Raw genomic sequence first — 13,164 nt, 5'->3', positions numbered from 1 at the left:
ACACACACTCGCAAACACTCGCACAAACTCACACACACTCACTCACACGCACACACTTGCGCACACTAGCACACACTCGCACGCCCACACTCACACACATTCGCACTCACTCGCACGCACTCGCACGCACACACTTGCACAAACTCACACACACACGCACACACTCATACACAATCGCACACACACACACTCGCACACACACACTTGCACACACTCGCACACTCTCGCACACATTCACACTCACTCGCACGCACTCGCACGCACACACTCGCACAAACTCGAATGCACACACTCGCACACACAAACACACACACTCGCATACACACTCGCACACACTCGCATGCACACACTCGCACACACACTCGCATACACACTCGCTCACACTCACACAAACTCCTACACACACTCGTACACACTCAAACACACTCGCACACACACTTGCACACACTCGCAAACACTCGCACATACACACATACACATTCGCACACACTCGCACACTCACTCGCACACACAGTCCTACACACTCACACACACACTCGCAAACACTCGCACACACACACTCACTCACACGTACACACTCGCGCACACTCACACACACTCACGCACACTAGCACACACTCGTAAGCATACACTCACACTCACTCACACACTTACTCACACGCACACACTCTCGCACACACTCACACACACTCGCGCACACTCGCACACACTCGCACGCCCACACTCGCACACTCTCGCACACATTTGCACACATTCGCACTCACTTGCACACACTCGTGCGCACACACTGGCACACACTGGCACACACTGGCACACACACACTCGCACACACTCGCACACACTTGCACACACTAGCACACACACACTCGCACATACTCGCACACACTCGCACACACTAGCATGCCCACACTCGCATGCACACACTCGCACACACACTCACACGCACACTCACATACACACTCGCACACACTCGCACAAACTCCTACACACACTCGTACACACTCACACACACTCGCACACACAATCGCACACACTCGCACACACTCGCACATACACACATACACATTCGCACACACTCGCACACACACTCACACACACAGTCCTACACACTCACACACACACTCGCAAACACTCGCACACACTCACACACACACTCTCTCACAAGTACACACTCGCGCACACTCGCACACACTCACGCACAATAGCACACACTCGTAAGCATACACTCACACTCACTCACACACTTACTCACACGCACACACTCTCGCACACACTCACACACACTCGCGCACACTCTCACACACTCGCACGCCCAAACTCGCACACTCTCGCACACATTTGCACACACTCGCACTCACTCGCACCCACTCACACGCACACACTCGCACACACTCATACACAATCACACACACTCGCACACACACACTCGCACACATTCGCACACACTCGCACACACTCACTCACTCACACTCACTTGCACACACTTGCACACAATCGCACACACTCGCACACACAATCCTACACACTCACACACACACTCATAAACACTCGCACATACTCACACACACTCACTCACACGCACACAATTGCACACACTAGCACACACCCGCAGACCCACACTTGCACACATTCGCACTCACTCACACGCACTCGCACGCACACACTCGCACAAACTCACACACACTCGCACACACTCACACACTCGCACCCACTCACTCGTGCACACTCGCGCACACTCGGGCACATTTGCACACACTCGCACACACTCGCACACACACTCGCACACACTCGAATACACTCGCACACACTCGCAAACACTTGCACATACAGTCCTACAAACTCACACACACTCGCACACACTCACACACTCGCACCCACTCACTTGTGCACACTCGCGCACACTCGGGCACATTTGCACACACTCGCACACACTCGCACACTCTCGCACACACACTCGCACACACTCGCACGCACACACTCACACACTCGCACGCACACACTCGCACGCAGACACTTGCACGCATACACTTGCACACTCTCGCACACACACACTCGCACACACACTTGCACACATTTGCACACATTCACACACACTCACTTCCACACACTCGCACACAAACTCACACACACTCACACACATTCACTCATACACACTCGCACACACTCACACACACTCGCACACACTCGCACCCAGTCACTCGAGCACACTCGCACACACTCGCACGCAAACACTCGCGCACACTCACACGCACAAACTCGCACACATTCGCACACACTCGCACACACTCGTACGCACACACTGGCACACACTGGCACACACTCGCACACACACACTCGCACACACTCGCACACACTTGCACATACTCACACACACACACTCGCATGCACACACTCGCACACACTCACACACACACTCGCACACACTTGCACACACACACTCGCACACAATCACACACACACTCGCAGACACTCGCACACACTCACTAATGCACACACTCACACACACTCACACAAACTCACTCACTCACACTCACTCGCACACACTTGCACACACTCGCACACACTCGCACACACAGTCCTACACACTCACACACACTCGCAAACATTCGCACAAACTCACACACACTCACTCACACGCACACACTTGCACACACTAGCACACACTCGCACGCCCACACTTGCACACATTCGCACTCACTCGCACGCAATCGCACGCACACACTCGCAGACACTCGCACAAACTCACACACACTCGCACACACTCATACACAATCGCACAATCGCACAAACTCACACACACTCGCACACACTCACACACTCGCACCCACTCACTCGTGCACACTCGCACACATTCGCACTCACTCGCACGCACTCGCACGCACACACTCGCACAAACTCACACACACTCGCAAACACTCACAAACACTCACACACACACTCACTCACACGTACACACTCACGCACACTCGAACGCCCACACTCTCACACTCTCGCACACATTTGCACACACTCGCACTCACTTGCACGCACTCGCACGCACACACTCGCACAAACTCATACACAATCGCACACACTCACTCGCACACACTTGCACACACTCGCACACACACTCGCACACACTCGCACACACTTGCACACACTTGCACACGCTTGCACACACTCGCACACACTCGCACACACTCACATACACGCACACACACGCACACACACTCACGCACACACTCGCACACACTCGCACACAATCGCACACACTTGCATGCACACATTCGCACACACTCGCACACACTCAAACACACTCACTCATACACACTCGCACACACTCACTCGCACACACACACACTCGCTCACACTCGCACCCAGTCACTCGAGCACACTCGCACACACTCGCATGCACGCACACACTCGCACACACTCACATGCACACACTCATGCACACACACTCGCGCACACTCGCACACACACATTCGCACACATTCGCACTCACTTGCACACACTCGTACGCACACACTGGCACACACTGGCACACACTCGCACACACACACTCGCACACACTTGCACACACTAGCACACACACACTCGCACATACTCGCACACACTTGCACACACTCGCACACACTCGCATGCACACACTCGCACACACACTCACAAACACAGACTCGCATACACACTCGCACACACTCGCACAAACTCCTACACACACTCGAAGACACTCACACACACTCGCACACACACTTGCACACACTCGCACACACTCGCACATACACACATACACATTCGCACACACTCGCACACACACTCGCACACACAGTCCTACACACTCACACACACTCTCACAAACACTCGCACACACTCACACACACACTCACTCACATGTACACACTCGCGCACACTCGCACACACTCACACACACTAGCACACACTCATAAGCATACACTCACACTCACTCACACACTTACTCACACGAACACACTCTCGCATACACTCACACACACTCGCGCACACTCGCACACACTCGCACGACAACACTCGCACACTCTCGCACACATTTGCACACACTCGCACTCACTCGCACCCACTCGCACGCACACACTCGCACACACTCATACACAATCACACAAACTCACACACACACACTCGCACACCTTCGCACACACTCGCACACACTCACTCACTCACACTCACTCGCACACACTTGCACACACTCGCACACACTCGCACACACAGTCCTACACACTCACACACACACTCGCAAACACTCGCACAAACTCACACACACTCACTCACACGCACACACTTGCGCACACTAGCACACACTCACACGCCCACACTCGCACACAATCGCACTCACTCGCATGCACACACTCGCACAAACTCACACACACTCGCACACACTCATACACAATCGCACGCACACACACTCGCACACACTCGCACGCACACACTCGCACACACTCACACACTCACACACACGCACACACACGCACACACACTCACGCACACACTCGCACACACTCGCACACACTTGCATGCACACATTCGCACACAATAGCACACACAAACACAAACTGGCACACAGTCAAACATACTCACTCATACACACTCGCACACACTCACTCGCACAAACACACACACTCGCACACACTCGCATCCAGTCACTCGAGCACACTTGCACACACTCGCACGCACACACTCGCACACACTCACACGCACAAACTCACGCACACACACTCGCGCACACTCGTGCACACTCGCACGCACACATTCGCACACATTCGCATTCACTTGCACACACTCGTACGCACACACAAGCACACACTGGCACACACTCGCACACACACACTCGCACACACTCGCACACACTTGCACACACTAGCACACACACACTTGCACACACTCGCACATACTCACACACACTCGCACACACTTGCATGCACACACTCGCATGCACACACTCGCACACACTTACACACACACACTCGCATACACACTCGCACACACTTGCACACACTAGCACACACACACTTGCACACACTCGCACATACTCGCACACACTCGCACACACGCACACACACTCGCACGCACACACTCGCACACACTCACACACACACTCGCACACACTTGCACACACACACTCGCACACAATCACACACACACTCGCAGACACTCGCACACACTCACTAATGCACACACTCACACACACTCACACACACTCACTCACTCACACTCACTCGCACACACTTGCACACACTCGCACACACTCGCACACACAGTCCTACACACTCACACACACTCGCAAACATTCGCACAAACTCACACACACTCACTCACACGCACACACTTGCACACACTAGCACACACTCGCACGCCCACACTTGCACACATTCGCACTCACTCGCACGCAATCGCACGCACACACTCGCAGACACTCGCACAAACTCACACACACTCGCACACACTCATACACAATCGCACAATCGCACAAACTCACACACACTCGCACACACTCACACACTCGCACCCACTCACTCGTGCACACTCGCACACATTCGCACTCACTCGCACGCACTCGCACGCACACACTCGCACAAACTCACACACACTCGCAAACACTCACAAACACTCACACACACACTCACTCACACGTACACACTCACGCACACTCGAACGCCCACACTCTCACACTCTCGCACACATTTGCACACACTCGCACTCACTTGCACGCACTCGCACGCACACACTCGCACAAACTCATACACAATCGCACACACTCACTCGCACACACTTGCACACACTCGCACACACACTCGCACACACTTGCACACACTTGCACACGCTTGCACACACTCGCACACACTCGCACACACTCACATACACGCACACACACGCACACACACTCACGCACACACTCGCACACACTCGCACACAATCGCACACACTTGCATGCACACATTCGCACACACTCGCACACACTCAAACACACTCACTCATACACACTCGCACACACTCACTCGCACACACACACACTCGCTCACACTCGCACCCAGTCACTCGAGCACACTCGCACACACTCGCATGCACGCACACACTCGCACACACTCACATGCACACACTCATGCACACACACTCGCGCACACTCGCACACACACATTCGCACACATTCGCACTCACTTGCACACACTCGTATGCACACACTGGCACACACTGGCACACACTCGCACACACACACTCGCACACACTTGCACACACTAGCACACACACACTCGCACATACTCGCACACACTTGCACACACTCGCACACACTCGCATGCACACACTCGCACACACACTCACAAACACAGACTCGCATACACACTCGCACACACTCGCACAAACTCCTACACACACTCGAAGACACTCACACACACTCGCACACACACTTGCACACACTCGCACACACTCGCACATACACACATACACATTCGCACACACTCGCACACACACTCGCACACACAGTCCTACACACTCACACACACTCTCACAAACACTCGCACACACTCACACACACACTCACTCACATGTACACACTCGCGCACACTCGCACACACTCACACACACTAGCACACACTCGTAAGCATACACTCACACTCACTCACACACTTACTCACACGAACACACTCTCGCATACACTCACACACACTCGCGCACACTCGCACACACTCGCACGACAACACTCGCACACTCTCGCACACATTTGCACACACTCGCACTCACTCGCACCCACTCGCACGCACACACTCGCACACACTCATACACAATCACACAAACTCACACACACACACTCGCACACCTTCGCACACACTCGCACACACTCACTCACTCACACTCACTCGCACACACTTGCACACACTCGCACACACTCGCACACACAGTCCTACACACTCACACACACACTCGCAAACACTCGCACAAACTCACACACACTCACTCACACGCACACACTTGCGCACACTAGCACACACTCACACGCCCACACTCGCACACAATCGCACTCACTCGCATGCACACACTCGCACAAACTCACACACACTCGCACACACTCATACACAATCGCACGCACACACACTCGCACACACTCGCACGCACACACTCGCACACACTCACACACTCACACACACGCACACACACGCACACACACTCACGCACACACTCGCACACACTCGCACACACTTGCATGCACACATTCGCACACAATAGCACACACAAACACAAACTGGCACACACTCAAACATACTCACTCATACACACTCGCACACACTCACTCGCACAAACACACACACTCGCACACACTCGCATCCAGTCACTCGAGCACACTTGCACACACTCGCACGCACACACTCGCACACACTCACACGCACAAACTCACGCACACACACTCGCGCACACTCGTGCACACTCGCACGCACACATTCGCACACATTCGCATTCACTTGCACACACTCGTACGCACACACAAGCACACACTGGCACACACTCGCACACACACACTCGCACACACTCGCACACACTTGCACACACTAGCACACACACACTTGCACACACTCGCACATACTCACACACACTCGCACACACTTGCATGCACACACTCGCATGCACACACTCGCACACACTTACACACACACACTCGCATACACACTCGCACACACTTGCACACACTAGCACACACACACTTGCACACACTCGCACATACTCGCACACACTCACACACACTTGCATGCACACACTCGCATGCACACACTCGCACACACTTACACACACACACTCGCATACACACTCGCACACACTCGCACAAACTCCTACAAACACTCGTACACACTCAAACACACTCGCACACACACTCGCACACACTTGCACATACACACATACACATTCGCACACACTCGCACACACACTCGCACACACAGTCCTACACACTCACACACACACTCGCAAACACTCGCACACACTCACACACACACTCACTCACACGTACACACTCGCGCACACTCGCACACACTCACGCACACTAGCACACACTCGTAAGCATACACTCACACTCACTCACACACTTACTCACACGCACACACTCTCGCACACACTCACACACACTCGCGCACACTCGCAAACACTCGCACGCCCACACGCGCACACTCTCGCACACATTTGCACACACTCGCACTCACTCGCACCCACTCGCACGCACACTCTCGCACACACTCATACACAATCACACAAACTCGCACACACACACTCGCACACATTCGCGCACACTCGCACACACTCACTCACTCACACTCACTCGCACACACTTGCACACACTCGCACACACTCGCACACACAGTCCTACACACTCACACACACACTCGCAAACAATAGCACAAACTCACACACACTCACTCACACGCACACACTTGCGCACACTAGCACACACTCGCACACCCACACTCGCACACACACTCGCACACACTTGCACACTCTCGCACACATTCGCACCACTCGCACGTACTCGCACGCACAAACTCGCACACACTCACACAAACTCATACACAATATCACACACTCACACGCACACACTTGCACACACTCGCACACACACTCGCACACACTCGCACACACTCGCACAAACTCATACACAATATCACACACTCACACGCACACACTTGCACACACTCGCACACACACTCGTGCACACTTGCACACACACTCGTGCACACTCGCACGCACACATTCGCACACATTCGAACACATTCGCACTCACTTGCACACACTGGTACGCACACACTGGCACACACTGGCACACACTCGCTCACACACACTCGCACACACTCGCACACACTAGCACACACACACTCGCACACACTCGCACATACTCGCACACACTCGCACACACTTGCACGCACACACTCGCATGCACACACTCGCACACACTCACACACACACACTCGCATACACACTCGCACACACTCGCACAAACACCTACACACACTCGTACACACTCACACACAATCGCACACACACTCGCACACACTCGCACATACACACATACACATTCGCACACACTCGCACACACACTCGCACACAAAGTCCTACACACTCACACACACACTCGCAAACACTCGCACACACACACACACACTGACTCACACGTACACACTCGCGCACACTCGCACACACTCACGCACACTAGCACACACTCGTAAGCATACACTCACACTCACTCACACGCTTACTCACACGCACACACTCTCGCACACACTCACACACACTCGCGCACACTCGCAAACACTCGCACGCCCACACGCGCACACTCTCGCACACATTTGCACACACTCGCACTCACTCGCACCCACTCGCACGCACACACTCGCACACACTCATACACAATCACACAAACTCAAACACACACACTCGCACACATTCGCACACACTCGCACACACTCACTCACTCACACTCACTCGCACACACTTGCACACACTCGCACACACACTCGCTCACACTCGCACACACTTGCACACACTTGCACACGCTTGCACAGACTCGCACACACTCGCACACACTCGCACACACTCACACACACACACACACGCACACACACTCACGCACACACTCGCACACACTCGCACACAATCGCACACACTTGCATGCACACATTCGCACGCACTCGCACACACACACACAAACTGGCACACACTCAAACACACTCACTCATACACACTCGCACACACTCACTCGCACACACACTCGCTCACACTCGCAAGCAGTCACTCGAGCACACTCGCACACACTCGCATGCACTCACACACTCGCACACACTCACACGCACACACTCACACACACACACTCGCGCACACTCGCACGCACACATTCGCACACATTCGCACTCACTTGCACACACTCGTACGCACACACTGGCTCACACTGGCACACACTAGCACACACACACTCGCACATACTCGCACACACTTGCACACACTCGCACACACTCGCATGCACACACTCGCACACACACTCACAAACACAGACTCGCATACACACTCGCACACACTCGCACAAACTCCTACACACACTCGAAGACACTCACACACACTCGCACACACACTTGCACACACTCGCACACACTCGCACATACACACATACACATTCGCACACACTCGCACACACACTCGCACACACAGTCCTACACACTCACACACACTCTCGCAAACACTCGCACACACTCAAACACACACTCACTCACATGTACACACTAGCGCACACTCGCACACACTCACACACACTAGCACACACTCGTAAGCATACACTCACACTCACTCACACACTTACTCACACGAACACACTCTCGCATACACTCACACACACTCGCGCACACTCGCACACACTTGCACGACAACACTCGCACACTCTCGCACTCATTTGCACACATTTGCACACACTCGCACTCACTCACACCCACTCGCACGCACACACTCGCACACACTCATACACAATCACACAAACTCGCACACACACACTCACACACATTCGCACTCACTCGCACACACTTGCACACACTCGCACACACTCGCACACACAGTCCTACACACTCACACACACACTCGCAAACACTCGCACAAACTCACACACACTCACTCACACGCACACACTTGCGCACACTAGCACACACTCACACGCCCACACTCGCACACATTCGCACTCACTCGCACGCACACACTCGCACAAACTCACACACACTCATACACAATCGCACGCACACACACTCGCACACACACACTCGCACACACTCATACACAATCGCACGCACACACACTCGCACACACACACTCGCACACACTCGCACACTCTTGCACACATTCGCACTCACTCGCACGCACTCGCACGCACACACTCGCACACACTCGCACAAACTCGCATGCACACACTTGCACTCACACTCACACACACACTCGCATACACACTCGCACACACTCGCATGCACACACTCGCACACACACACACTCGCATACACACTCGCACACACTCGCACAAACTCCTACACACACTCACACACACTCGCACACACTCTTGCACACACTCGCACACACTCGCACATACACACATACACATTCGCACACACTCGCACACACACTCGCACACACTCGCACACAATCGCACACACTTGCATGCACACATTCGCACGCACTCGCACACACACACACAAACTGGCACACACTCAAACACACTCACTCATACACACTCGCACACACTCACTCGCACACACACTCGCTCACACTCGCAAGCAGTCACTTGAGCACACTCGCACACACTCGCATGCACTCACACACTCGCACACACTCACACGCACACACTCACGCACACACACTCGCGCACACTCGCACGCACACATTCGCACACATTCGCACTCACTTGCACACACTCGTACGCACACACTGGCACACACTGGCACACACTAGCACACACACACTCGCACACACTTGCACACACTAGCACACACACACTCGCACATACTCGCACACACTTGCACACACTCGCACACACTCGCATGCACACACTCGCACACACACTCACAAACACAGACTCGCATACACACTCGCACACACTCGCACAAACTCCTACACACACTCGAAGACACTCACACACACTCGCACACACACTTGCACACACTCGCACACACTCGCACATACACACATACACATTCGCACACACTCGCACACACACTCGCACACACAGTCCTACACACTCACACACACTCTCGCAAACACTTGCACACACTCAAACACACACTCACTCACATGTACACACTAGCGCACACTCGCACACACTCACACACACTAGCACACACTCGTAAGCATACACTCACACTCACTCACACACTTACTCACACGAACACACTCTCGCATACACTCACACACACTCGCGCACACTCGCACACACTCGCACAACAACACTCGCACACTCTCGCACACATTTGCACACATTTGCACACACTCGCACTCACTCGCACCCACTCGCACGCACACACTCGCACACACTCATACACAATCACACAAACTCGCACACACACACTCACACACATTCGCACACACTCGCACACACTCACTCACTCACACTCACTCGCACACACTTGCACACACTCGCACACACTCGCACACACAGTCCTACCCACTCACACACACACTCGCAAACACTCGCACAAACTCACACACACTCACTCACACGCACACACTTGCGCACACTAGCACACACTCACACGCCCACACTCGCACACATTCGCACGCACACACTCGCACAAACTCACACACACTCATACACAATCGCACGCACACACACTCGCACACACACACTCGCACACACTCATACACAATCGCACGCACACACACTCGCACACACACACTCGCACACACTCGCACACTCTTGCACACATTCGCACTCACTCGCACGCACTCGCACGCACACACTCGCACACACTCGCACAAACTCGCATGCACACACTTGCACTCACACTCACACACACACTCGCATACACACTCGCACACACTCGCATGCACACACTCGCACACACACACACACACTCGCATACACACTCGCACACACTCGCACAAACTCCTACACACACTCACACACACTCGCACACACACTTGCACACACTCGCACACACTCGCACATACACACATACACATTCGCACACACTCGCACACACACTCGCACACACAGTCCTACACACTCACACACACACTCGCAAACACTCGCACACACTCACACACACACTCACTCACACGTACACACTCGCGCACACTCGCACACACTCACGCACACTAGCACACACTCGTAAGCATACACTCACACTCACTCACACACTTACTCACACGCACACACTCTCGCACACACTCACACACACTCGCGCACACTCGCACACACTCGCACGCCCACACTCGCACACTCTCGCACACATTTGCACACACTCGCACTCACTCACACCCACTCGCACGCACACACTTGCACACACTCATACACAATCACACAAACTCGCACACACACACTCGCACACATTCGCACACACTCGCACACACTCACTCACTCACACTCACTCGCACACACTTGCACACACTCGCACACACTCACACACACAGTCCTACACACTCATACACACT

This window comes from Phyllobates terribilis, unplaced genomic scaffold (genome assembly GCF_046119375.1).
Source record: "Phyllobates terribilis strain yellow unplaced genomic scaffold, ASM4611937v1 Scaffold_101__1_contigs__length_5897712, whole genome shotgun sequence".
Taxonomy (NCBI): domain Eukaryota; kingdom Metazoa; phylum Chordata; class Amphibia; order Anura; family Dendrobatidae; genus Phyllobates; species Phyllobates terribilis.
This window is presented reverse-complemented; position numbering follows the sequence as displayed.